Genomic DNA, 14,696 nt, shown 5'->3' on the forward strand with positions numbered 1-14,696 from the left:
GATTGGTATATTCATAACCCAATTGGTCCTTTTTTTGTTGATATGGATTAATTAATAAAATAATATTCTTTTTTTATATTGACACACTTTCTACACAAATTATCTTGCCCCAAATTAGGCATATAGCCTGTGTTATGGGTTGCAAGACAACGATATATTTGATACAATATACTTACTTAAACATACATTAATAAAACATCCATATTCATCATATAAATGCTTGCTCCTACCGGGATTCGAACCTGGGACCTTCTAGCTTAGTAGATAGGATCGCTAACCACTCGGCTATACAGGTCGTCAAAATGATACAAATGTTTCTAATTATAGTTGATTATCAGTTTATAAATTCCTAGAAATTGTATTATTATAATAACATTTTAAAGTAGACTTGACCAACTAGTCTTTTTAGTTACATTAAAAAAATTGTCCCACATTGGAATTGCTGAAACTATAAAAATATTTATTTTTCATGAAACTTTTGTAAGAAGTATTAGTAATTTGGAACAATAAAGTATAATATAATATTACTTTCACTTTAATAAAATGTGTTATTGTTAGTCATTGTAAAGCTGTTGTTACAGCTAGAAATAATTTTAATTTAATTATTAATATTAATACAATATTAAAAATTAGTTAGTACCATTCCTCATCAATAGAATAATACTAAATTTTGTATTAAAATTATTTTTTTATAATATCAATATTGATCACGCTCCGAAATGTTAGTTACTGAGTATCATTCTTCGAATCGAATTATTATCTGTAGAGTAACCTACGCGCTACAACGCTACGTTACTTTCGAAATGCGTAGTTTTTTAGCTACAAGTCAAGGGTTGACAAAAAAAAAATTATAAGCTTTTAAAATATTGTTGAAATTTTAGCTTGAGATTATTATTTTTCTCATTAGTCAATATATTATAAATAATTTATGAATTGATGCTTAGGCTGGGTTAACGGATATCTAAGGTAAGCGTTTTGTAAAATAATTTACTGCCGGGAAATGCCCTAACGACTACATTTATCATCCTTTATCGTAACGCGTAATATCAAGTTCTTGCAAAACATTTTTAATACATAATACGTTTTAGCTAAATATGTAAAAACAACAAGGTCCCATTGTAATTATTGAAAGTGTACAGTAAGTCATATTATTAAAATAAAGATTACAACTTCTTGTATGGAAGAGGTGTGCATTTAATTAACTGGTGTTTTAGTATTTAATTTACATTCATAGTTTACAAAATTCATTGCAATATGGTGTATTTTATTATCAAAATTCAAATTATCTCAAGTTTCACTCTGGAACTCTGATATCACGGAAAAATAAACAGTACAAAAGTTTACGCCAATATTCTAATTAATTCTTATTTTTGTTGTTTATCCCAGAAGTGAGGGTTATCACTACAAAAAATAACAAGTTGTATAGATTTGAAAGAGCGACATTTCAAGTCAATATACTTATATGCAAATATTGGGGTTGAGCAGGTTTTCAACTGTTAAGTAGATCCTGTAGATGAAACCACAATCTGAGAGCTAAGCAATGACATATCTATATTTATGAACTTTACATCGCTCAGTGGAACTCGCATGGAACGCAAGATTAAGGCGCACATCGTTAATAAATTTTGTTTGAAATTTAATTTGTGTAATTAATGCCAGATGATTGATTAAACACTTTAAAAATGACATATATTCAATTTCTTTGTTACGAATGAGTTGATCCCGCAGAAATTTAGATCTTGTTAAGAAACGATTTTTTTTGTTTATCTTTTTTTAAGATATAATAAAATGTAAAAGTTTTTAGATGCAATTTTTACGGAAGACGGAACAAACGAGCGTACGGGTTATCATTAGCTGAGTGATCACCGATCCCATAGTCTCTTGCAATACCAGGAGCGTTGCCTGTCTTTAAAGAAGGTATACGCACTTTGATACAATGTTTTTATTATACGTTGGGATGGACACTATCGAGAATATAACGAAATATTTATCAATCAATCTTTTTTGTTATAACAAGTGGCAAATTCGAGCTGAAAAAAAAAAAATGCTTTTACTTCGCCAAAGGAATAACAACAGCGTTGTCGTTTACAATTTTCATAATTTCGACTGAATTCCTATTTCATTGTCTCATGATTCATTGTGGAAATGTTCGAGTTGAAAGTACGATTGCTAAAATATTTTTCGAAGCGGGAATTCCAAGATATCGCGTCAGGCCTTTTCATTTTCCAATCATGTTTTTTTTTGTTTTGTTTCAGAGTCAGTCAAAACAATATACATAACTGATCTCTATTTGAATATTTTTTTACGACATCCAAAGCGCACTAATAATTATGAAATCTAACATTACTCAACGCTAATATTATTTATGTACCTGATATATCTTTAGACTTATGAGGAAATGATTTAAATTACAGAAAATTATCTATCGTAACTATAATAGTAAAATTAATTTATTATAGTACAAATAATAATATTTATTATACACATACGTATAGTGAATCTTGGACTCTAAATAACCAAGTAAATCTTAGATTTGGTCGCAAATTAAATAAATCGTTTTTGAAGAATGAAGTCAGGAAAACTTTCTTTGATACTTACTTATAACTAGTTGAACTGACTTAAAAATACAACACCGTGCCAAATTCCTACAAAATATGTACTAATAATGCAAAACAACGCGAATCAATCACGAACAATCTTTTTTTGGTGTACTCGCTCGCTTCGACTACACAACCGATGAAATTTTACACACACGTTGTCAGTGATACAGAAAGGGATGTAGTATATCAAATCAATTTGTGTAAGTAACTTTTACATTACCATTGTAATTGCCAATTTTTTAAAGTATAAAGATGTATATAGTATGTTAACCATAAGAGATGGACATATGCCATCGCAGACTTTTTTGTAGACCTTTATAAGACACATAATTCCACCATACATTATTTTGTTATATCTGAAAGGGTTAAGACACAGTTTTCGTTCAAAGCTAGTTTTTTTTTCGTTGAAAGATGGTTTATTTTTTTCAGACACAACCTAAAAATATTGTAATTTATATACAAAAATGTATTACTACCTTCCCTGAGAACCATGCCATCAACTGCTGAAAAGTGTAGTACTTTTGTGTGAGTTTATCGCAAACAGACGGACTTTTGTCTTATAATAAATAATATGCAGATTATTATTCATTTAATAAATATTCGAACACCAATGAAACTTTTGACATGATTTTTATAGTCTGGGATTTAAATAAAACGTAAACTATCATTACAACAATTTTCTAGTGTAATATAATATTATGTTTATATAAAAGTGTTTTGAACGTGTTATAAGCACTTTGAGTAGGTATGCAGTTTAAGTTATTACCTAACAGACTACACCGAGGTCATTTAAAGTTCAGCTTCATATAATAAGCTGGAAACTGCAGTTCAACCTCAAGTTTCAATTACCTACCTACTTGGTGTTTATCAGCACGGAACTGAAAAAACTTATCAGCATGTCTGTATCATTTACTTATTCTTACCTTTGTTATTAGTTTCATAATACATAACTTGAAGTCTATGTAGGTATTTTATTTTAAAAAAGGGTAATCTTCAGATGGCCTTCGTCATATAACTGACACCGAGCAATAAACAAAATAGCCGGTTCGGGTCGGATGTTACTTTACTACCAAAAATGTTGAAAATTGGAGGCAGATGTTTGTGATATTTATATACAGTATGGATTTTGCATAAATGAATAAAATGTAGCTGCATACTTGTTATATCATTTGCTGACGATACACAAAACATCACACGAAATCGATGCACTAATCATATCAAAATGTAGACTTTTAATTTTGAGCGAATATGAAGGCGCTGTAGAATTGGGTCACTAGGTCAATGATTTAATGAACTTGAATTTTTGCCGATCAAAAAGCGACGTTGCCTTCTAGCGCTTCAAGTTCGACGTCACTGGTCATTCGTCGTACGGAACAAAAGCGACGTTGCCTTGTGTTTCCTCCTCGCTTCTTGTGATGACTTCAAACGCGGCGGACGATCCTAAAGGGAAAGAACACGAATGGGGATAGGGTAACGCACAATCTATCGATAAATAGCTTCTTTTAAATGGAATAATACCCAATACACAAATGTTTATCTTTAAATACTTAGCGCACCACTGTGCGTTTAGTATTTTTAGAAATGCACCAGTGTTTTTAGATATATCGTCAGATCCCTAATACATATTAATAGTTTTAAACAAAGGTAAAAAAAATAATAACATAATTTTAATGTGTCAGCTACTTCGTCCTACATGTTAAAATCTTACCAAATTTTACTAATCAGGATTTTTTTAATGTACAATTGAGCAACCAGGTTTCCTGATCTTTATTGATCAACTGCCACCCATATTCTCTTACAACACCATAGGAACCACAAAAGCGTTGCCGGACTTTTAGAAAGGTAAACGGACTGTTTTTAAAGATATCCATGTCAAGGAAGAATTTTCTTTGAAAACAGCACTGTAAAGGAACGCCAGACACCATCAGGTGGAGATAATATTTGTGGCGAGTCGTGCGAAAGTGGAATTCAGCGGCAGGAATCAGGTCAATCAGATCTTCGGAACACTCACCTTGTTAATTGCGGTATGAGACATACAATGGAATGACGTCTCCCAGCAACTTCAAGTGATCTAGGTATTCACAGAACACCGGATCTCCGACAATTCGAGCAGTTATGCTTACACGCGGTTAATAGGTTTGAACTGATACTGGGGTACGTCAGACCAGAGATGACAGCAATAGAGGAAATAATATGTGGCCGGCCTGTGCTTTTGGAGAGCGCTAGAATGTGGGCTTGTTGTAGTACCGTGATCTATTAATTATCCCCAGCTTCTTCGAAGCCAATCTAGCTTCCTTGACACCGATGTCCTTTTAACATCGTAGGAAAGAAGAAGTCACCGAAGAGTGCCCTGTCTGAATTGTACTTCTGGCCCGACTTCACAGCCCTATGCTTTGACACCAAGGTTAGTCAGCTTTGTCTTTCCGTCATCGTTAAGATCCAAGTTGGAAGTAAAAAGAGAAGATCTGCCTTTTTCTTTCACCGTATCCCGGAATGGTCCAAAAAATAAAGTTAAATTTTCAAGGTATGTAAATTACGCTGTTTCACTCAGTCGATACTGCGGCTCCGTAAGGAATGAAAACATCAGCTGCGCCGTGTCAAGTGGAAGCAGTGGACGGCGTTTTAGTTGGAGTGGATTCTCCTATGTTGCAAAAGTCCACATGTAGTGTGCTGCGGGGTGCTGCGGCTTTGTTTTCTCGTCTCGTTACGGAATCTATTATGTCCCGTTATTTAAAACTGATCTAATTTTTGATTAAACATTTTCAGATTAAAAAAAAGCGGATATACTAAACATTTAAGTCGGAAGAAAATAAATAATGAATGTCTTAATGTGCTTGGAAAATAGTAAGTAATATATAATTAGGTAAGAATTATATTTTTTCAGCAATTACTTATTGTAATATATATTTTTTATCAAATAAAAGTAAAAATAAGCCTTCAATTCTCCTGATAGAAAGGAGGTTAGTGATCGCGTTCTTGGAACACCAAACGCGTGTTTGAAACTGTCCATATACACTTTTGTAGAGATACATTTATTCTCTGGTGAAAGTGAACTGATCTCTAAAGAGAAAACATATTGTAACAGTTACAATATATTATTGTACATTTGATGAAGTTTCTAAAGTGCTTTGGTTGCCTAAGAGCACATTAAGTCTGGACCGTTCCCGCCCATTCTGCAAAACTGCTAACGACCGAGCTTTGAGTTCAAAGTAATTTGCGAATGTTTCTGAAGTGCAAAGCTAAGCTGATTGAATGTAATTGTAGATAAGAGCTGAAATACTATTTATACCTGTAGATATGGCAATAGCTAAGAATGTGTTACATATGATATATTCATATCCTTTAGACAGGCTTATTCAGCACTATTTTTTCTCCTAATGAAAAAATAATTCGAATTACAATTTAAGGCAAATATTTTATGATAAAAATGTTATTGTGATAGAAGTACTACAATGCAATAATGAGATGATTTTGGCTTCGGATATTCGGGTTCATGATGTTAAATTAAAAGCAATCATATACATTCATAGCAACATTAATATTTAAATTCGTAATGTCGATAATATGCTAGCATAATAGCTTTATAATAAATCTCTGAAGTAAGTATTGACATATGAATAATCTTTTGCATAAATTTTAATTATTTGTAAACTCATGAAGCTGTAAATATTGATTTAAAACAGTGGCAAATAATTTCTTGTTACTTCTTCTTATTAAACCTCAACGTTCTCGCTGTTCTTTTTACTTTGTATACAAATGAATAAAGGGATTTGGATTTCATGTAGAAACACTCATTTATCGTTGACATTTATTGTATATCACTCAAGCCCTTTTGCTATTTTTATTATAATACAATATCCAACACGGATGGAGTACAATTGTTCTAATAAGCCAGCCATTTCAAATAGTCGGGATAGTTATATTCTAGATGCTTAAGTAGCGTTTAATTAACACGACTGACGTCACATTGGGAGCGAGTCTTCATTTAGCTGTTAATTAATAGGTAATTTAATACAAGTGGCACTTAGTACCCACTTTATTTCCTTTGATATATTGACAATAATTAATACAATTGATAACCTCCTTGAGCTGCAGACTCTATGATTGTCTGTACGATACATAATAATTATTGTATATTGCGTTGTATAAAACCTGAACACCTTTTAAGGTCTTATGACGGTTCTCTGATACAAAAATGCGGCCAAGTGTAAATCAGACTCGTCCATGAAGGGTTCTATAGCAGCAAGGAACATAATATAAAATTTATATAGAAAGAAAAATTATATTAAATTACTTAAATGGAAAAGACAAAAAAATCTTTGCTCAAAATCATACAGCGCAAATGAGCTCTCATTTTATACGTATTAAAAAAAAAAACAATTTTCTGTGGAAGTTTGCATATAATCGTTAATTAAATTTGACATTTAAAACAAATCAATCAATAGAATAATCACTAATAAATAAAGTTGATTTGATATTATATAGTTCATTTAAACTTGTGTCGTAGTACAATAATTCATGGTAATCACTGCATAATAATTAGTTCATCAAATTATATTAATATGTAAATCCTTGTTAGTATAAGATAATAATATGATAATATGTATTAAATTAGTATTAACACAAGTATCATAAGTAATACCATTTAAACTTTAATCTCAATATAGTTTGTCGCGTAGCAACGCTTCGACGTACATGATGAGAGTTGTCAAACTGTTAAACAAACTAGGCATTGATAATTGCGACAGCTCACAGCTCCGTCAACAATACTCGTAGCTCAGCGAAAAAGTAATTACTAAAATTTTTAGTACAATTTAATTTTAAAAATGGAAGAAAATTATTTTGAAAACAGAACAGACCCGGGGGTTTATAAGCCGTACTAAGCGTGGCCCACGGCAGTTCAAGTTCAGACTCGAAAGTGAAAAGAAAAAGAAGGAAGAGAAGAGAAGAAGAAGTAGTGAAAAGTGTGAAAATGATAAAGCGAGGAGAAGATAGAAGAGGAAGCCACCTGAAGAGGAACAGCGGCAGACCAGCGAAGATAGAGGCTCGTTCCTTTAAGCTGTGTATTACTTTCCATTCCTTGAACCACTCTCGTGACACTATAATATAATGTTTCGCAGCCCCTCATACTACAATTAAACTTTAATGAAATTTTAACAATATATATATGAAGATGTACTATATATATATGACATACTACATAATAGATGTAATGAATAATAAAGAACTGCACAAAATAGTTAATAATAAAATAAATCATTCTGACCTACAAGAACGCATATCCCTCTCAGTATTCTTTAAATATTGAAGACAGACACTCTTCCAAGACCTTTCATATTCCTTATACCAGAACAATTATAATATTGAATTCACTTAACGCGTCCTTCGTCAAACGTTGAAGACCATAGAAAAATATTAATTTAAAATGTATATAAATCGATATTTTTAACGAAAATTCAAAAAAATATTCAAAAATTTCTTATACAGCTTGAACTTCAAAGCACCTGCATATAATTCTTCAAGTAGTAAGTACCTAAACCCTCTTCAATATAATATACAAATACCATATAAAAACACAAGAAAGTTTTTTTACCCTTGTCGTATAAATTAATACGAAAATTTAAAACATTTATTACCAAAAACTATAAAAATAAAAATGGTTTGCTTTTTTTTTCACGAGTTAAAAACTTATAAAAATTTTGTACCTACTTTCTAATTTTTGACTATGTCACATTTGCCTCTTATTAATTCAATATCACACTGTACCTATTTGAATGATGTGTTCATCTCTAATTGTTACATATATCAAAATTGTATCCAGCATAAGCTTATAGAAATGTGAAATATAATGATGTAATGTTGATGATCAAAATAAATAAATAAGTGGATATATTGTTGATTACGCTCTCTTTGTCCTCATATAAAATCGTATAATAAAAGCAGTATCCAGTCCCTGTTTTTGATATTGCAACACGCTTCGACGATAGCAGGTCTCTTGTAACTTAAGAATTTATTGCTGGGTGTTCGGCCCATGCTAACACGGGCTTGGTTGCAAATACATTATGTTTTATTATAAATAATCGATTAGCAGGCAGTATAAGCATTGAAATTGTGAAATCCTAGTGGGATTATTGCGTCGTGTATTTCCAGGTTTATTACATGTGCAGATAATTAAATTTTATGTAATTGGATAAACGAAACCGAATTACTTGGTATCGGATTGCTACTTCTAAAGCCATATTCACATTAACACTACTTAAATAATTATCAACACAAATGTAATTACTAGCGTCATCATTTGATATTTGTTTTTTTTATTAAGTTTGAATTTATAGTTTAGGTTTTTTTTGTATTGCGTAGAGCATTTATGGTATGTGTGGATCCTTGCCCATTACTTACTAATAGTGCACCATCGATTGAGTTTTTTTTTCACCCAGTACTTGAGACATTGATAATCTAAGGGAAAAGAGTCCGACTCGCACTTGGTTTGGTACGGTATGCTTCCCGGATTCAGACCTTTTTATAATTTCTATTTTGCATACAGCCAGTTTCTTCAACCAGGTACTGAAGTTCAGAATATTCCTAGGATGTTGGCAGTCTTGTGGGATCGACCTCATATACGTACATACCAGACATCAGACATACCAGATTGACATGATAGTCCGTTTAATCCTCTACCAGACATTTCTTGCACTTATGCCTTTATTTTACGCCGATTTTGAGGTGCTCGTTAACTGATGTTTGACCAAACCAATTGTGCCTATTTAAGCTTGTTGGGCGATAGTGCAGGTACCACTTCTTTCGACTGCCTTAAATTTCTGAGGATTGCTCATAGGTTATTTTGTAAATTATCAGTAAGAGAGCGTACCCATGACCGCATTTGTGAAGTGCAGTAGAAATTTTGCATTGTGACGTTACATGTGGTGACGAAATTTGACTACTGATATTAACTTGCTTCGAACATCATTGAGGTATCGAGAAAACTCAAAATGCTGAAAACATTGCAAGTATCCCGTAATCAGTACTAACTAAAACATTTAAAAGCAAACATAATTCGTACATTACCCAACAAACCTGGCAAATTGAATATTCACTATTATTTTTAAATTATAAAATTTACAAGTCATAAAGTAATAATACATTTCCAGAGAGAGCGTTGTCATATATAGTTGTTGGTTTTCTTTTGTTTTTATTATTAGTTGCGAGCTCCCGTAACTTCCAGTGTTCCCCACGTATTTGCTTTGACACAGGATATTAAAAAGCGATGGAAAAGAGCTTTAGGCTATCACATGTACAAGAAGGTTCAAAAGTCGATTTGAACTTTATAGGTAGTTGAAAATTTTATAAAAATAGAAAAACCTAAAATATTTTGAATATCCACAAAAATCTTGGGGTATTATATAATTCAATGATTTTATTTAAAGCCCCTAAGCTGGATTGAACATTTGCCGTAATTATTTGATATTTCTTTTTCATTATGTAAAAAATTTACATAATATTATTTAATTTCCATACCATTATAATAGTTTAAACATTTGTCAGTCTTTTATGACTTAGTCCAAAACGGCTCTTTGGTAGATAACTATAGTTTCATGGTGTAAACGGGTAACCCTTATCACACTTGAATCTAAATAGTTTATTATGACACAGGTTCCTCGTTATACACGATGCTGTGCGTTGCAGCCCAAGCCGTAGGCGAGGGCGTAAATCAGCCGAGTGTCTAGTGAGCAAGTTGCTCACGTGTTTTATACGCACTTTTTCAACACACTTGCAAAAATCAGGATGCGGTACGTTTTGATATCAACACCATGTTTGAGCTTAAGCACGCTTCTTAACACGCATAGCATAAGCATAGATGCACCACAGTGATCTGGGTTTGTATGTAATGGCTAGTAATGAAAAATACGCCAAGAAATCATTTGCAATGTAAAGTGATAAATCAATCACATATATAGCGATACAGCCTACTATAAAATTATTAATTAAGTGATAAAATACATATATTTTATAACAATTTATTATGAATTCTAAATAAATTGATAATATTAAATTTTTTTCGTATCATTAAGGGACACATTGTTTATTCTTAAAATATAAATGGATTTTCAGCGGCTTAATACCTCTTTGTTGTTACAAAAAAGAACTGTAGTACCCAGTTAAATTAAAAATGCTATGTTTACTTTCATATAATTTGCAGTTAGGTAGTAACTTAACTTTGTAGGGATAGTTATATTATGCACAAGTATGTAATATTATTATGCAAGTGTGTGGTTTATGGCCCTAATAACAATGTAATAAGGCTCACTTTAGGAGCATATGTGATGTTAAAGAAATTAAAGCACATATGATTGTGAACAAATTCTATTTAATTGTCATATTACTATCTAAACGGTAGACCCGATTATCGACCTTAAGCCTAATTATTGAGGACGTCGTTAAAAGTAAAATATAAATTTTCTCTACAACATTTAGAAGTTAAATTATTATTTAAAATACTTGTTCAAAAAGTCTTATTGCTGTTGCGCTGAGAGTCCCGCGAGAGTTGACACGCCAGCAATTTGTCTTGACTCTATTGCAGCTACATTTTGTTTTAATTACTTAACTGTCATAAATCTCTTAGAAGGTCTTCTTAGGAAGTTTATGCTTAATTAAATATTTATTAATATGTTCCTTTTATTTCTTATTCTATTTTTTAATTAAGAAAATTTTAATGTTATTTTCACAATAGCTTTTGAACAAGCTAGATAATAATTTTTACCAGTGAGAGGCTCCTTTGCATAGGATGCTGGCTAGATTATGGGTACCACAACGGCGCTTATTTCTGCCGCGAAGCAGTTAGCGGCAAACGAGACTAACCATTTTATGTCTCAAGGAGACAAGCGCAATTGTAATGCTGATCAGAATTTTTTGGTTTTTCAAGAAACCTGAGCGGCGCTACATTGCACGAAAGTGCGTATCAATTACCATGAGTGGAACGTCCTGCTTGTTTCGTCTCTTATTGTAATAATAATTCGCACCACAGTCAACGTGTGGATGATAACATTTTATATGGTAAAAATTCGCAGTTTATTATGTTTGGTTACTTTCACCCGCTATATTGTAATTGTGTCTATTTATTTGAAATCAACTGTAAATTTTTGATGTGATACTTTTATTACATCGTCTCAAACTTTATTCGGTTGTGTGTTGCATGTCGCGTGACGGTCGGGCGGCGCCTATAATTCGCAGCAGCTGACCGTGTAGTGTATATATTATTACTCATTTGTGCCAGTGGTCTACGCTATTTTGATTGTTTTTATTATTTCCCATTATCATTCTAATTTTCCAAGTATAAAATTAAGATTGATAAAGCGATTTTTATATCACTTTTACCGTGGTTTCATAAAACCACACAATCCTTTTTTTTACTTTTTCTTATATACTTATTACTTTTAATATATTTTTTAGTTTTGATACCAGTACATCTTTATATATATAGCGTGTGTTGACAGTGAACTCCTCCTAAACGGCTGAAACGATTTTATTGAAATTTTATTTTGTGTGTTTTTAGGTCGATTCGAGAATGGTTTAGATTCACAATTGAACTATGTCCTAAACGGCTGGACGGATTGATGATTTTTTTGTGTGTTCCAGCGAATTTGAGAATGGCTTAGATTCTCAATTCAGTCCATATAATATATCTACTGCCAATGTGTATGTTAGTGAACTCCTCCTAACGGCTGGACTGATTTTTCATATTTAAGTCGTGTATACAGGACAACGTCTGTAAGGTCGGCTAGTATAATATATATATTTAAAAGCATAAAGTCGGCGTTGGAAATTTTATTCGTCACTAACCACTATAGGTAAACCCCTATATTAATCATATTTGAAAAGACTAGATGGAAAACGTTCGTCGTGTTTGGATTTGATGGAGATGAAAAGCTATTCAGCTTCAAACATTTCCCATAGAGTTATATTGAAAATGAGGTTTGTTCACTAGAATATGCCACATAAGGGACGAGAACGATCTAGAACAAATAAATATGCAATGTTTAGTTCCTTCTCAAAAATAATGTTTATTTAAACTACTTCTTCTTTTAACCTCCTTTACAATTTTTTTTTAACTAATTTTATAAGTCCCTCACGTTCGTCAATAATATTCGTATACTCCTTGTGTAATGATGACAATTCAATTTTCAATTCATGATTTATATCAGGATTCATTTCATAAATTCCCTTTTGTTGTGATCCCTTTCAGTAATTAATTTGGCTTTCATAGGTCTTCGCTTTTTTTGTAATTTTAGGATATATTTTCCTTATATTTTTCTTAATATCAACAAAGATTATTCTATGTTTTGCTAAAAATTAGTATAGTAGTGGAGTATGTATCATATTGAATAACTTGAAAGAGGACATTTTTGTATTCTGGCATGGCATGGTAAGATATTATATCTAATATATAAAATTCTCGTGTCTCTCATGGTGTTAAACTTTGAACTCCTCCGAAACGGCTTGACCGATTCTCATGAAATTTTGAGTGCATATTGGGTAGGTCTGGGAATCGGACAACATCTATTTTTCATCCCCCTAAATGTTAAGGGTGGTCTATACGATTTTTTTTTTTTAATTTCTTTGACATTTTTTTTAATTTGTTCGATTATGAATTAAAAATACATACAACTTCAAATTTTCACCCATCTACGATCAACAGTTACTTTTGTATCGCGATTTTAATATCGGCAGTACAACGTTTGCTGGGTCAGCTAGGTATTATATAAAAAAATTGCAACCTTTTGCAATTCTACTTCAAGACTAAAAGTCATGTGTCCAATTATGAATCCAATTTAGTCTAGTGTGATCACTAGCTTGCAACGTCCTTATTAAAATGTTTCCAATTAGATTTCCAGCAGATTGAATATTGTAATAAGCTCTTTAGCGTCGCTACCTAACATAGTTAGCAGTTTTCATTCATGGCATGCATATTACACGGGCGTTTAATAAGTTGCGAGAATGAGGTGCAAAGTATTTGGAGTCACAAAAGTAAATACCTGACCGGTAAAGCTGGCACATTGATTAAATTAATATAAATACTTAGAATATTAGAATATCTTTTGGTTTTCTTGATATTGAAGTCTTTGGTTGTTAGTTTGTCGGAGACTGTTGTCGAAAATAAATAAAAATAATAGTCTTATAAAGTATTTGTGATGGACAGATATTCAATATGTTCTTTCGAATGAAACAAGGTCATCAAGAAAGAAATCTTTAGTGTATAAGGATATAACTGTAGAATACGTTGAAGGATCACCGTACACAGATACACCGAATTTAAATATAGATGACCTTTTACTAATGATGTTAAAACCATTGTACTAGTGGGAGGCTCCTTTGCACAGGATGCCGGCTAGATTACGGGTACCACAACGGCGCCTCTTTCTGCTGTGAAGCAGTAATGTGTTAGCATTATTGTGTTTCGGTCTCAAGGGTGCCGTAGGTAGTGTAATTCCTAGTAATTTCCTTAATTTCCCAAATGGGATGATGAAATGTCTCAAGGAGATGAACGCAATTATTGTAGTGCCACTCAGGACTTCTGGATTTTTCAAGAATCTTGAGTGGCACTGCATTTTAATGTGCAGGTCGTATCAATTACCATCAGCTGAACGTCCTGCTGGTCTCGTCCCTTATTGTTATAAAAAAAAGATTTTTATCACATTTCGTGTGACACAGCGATTTTTAGCCGAAGAAAGAAAGATTTCAACTGGTAGTGTGCATAACATTTCACACAAAAAGTAATCGTTTGCTGGGGTTCCAGATCCTTCACAGAATAACATCAAGGAATAAGACTGAACATTTTTCGAACTTCTTTGAAACTATTACAAGAAGATTCTTCACAATTCTTAACTCAATTTGTAATTATCATGATACGTGGCTACACCATTATGATCCAGAAACAAAATTTACATTTTATAACGTGAAATAGACATAGCACCTTCTACCTACAGAAATTTAAGACGAGTTGTTCAGCCGAAAATATTATGGGCTCTCTTCGACGAGGTCAACTGGCAAAAGATGTATTTTGTAACATTGAAAAACTACACCTAAAATCTACACACTTAT

The sequence above is a fragment of the Leptidea sinapis genome, chromosome Z (assembly GCF_905404315.1).
Source record: "Leptidea sinapis chromosome Z, ilLepSina1.1, whole genome shotgun sequence".
NCBI classification, from domain to species: Eukaryota; Metazoa; Arthropoda; class Insecta; order Lepidoptera; family Pieridae; genus Leptidea; species Leptidea sinapis.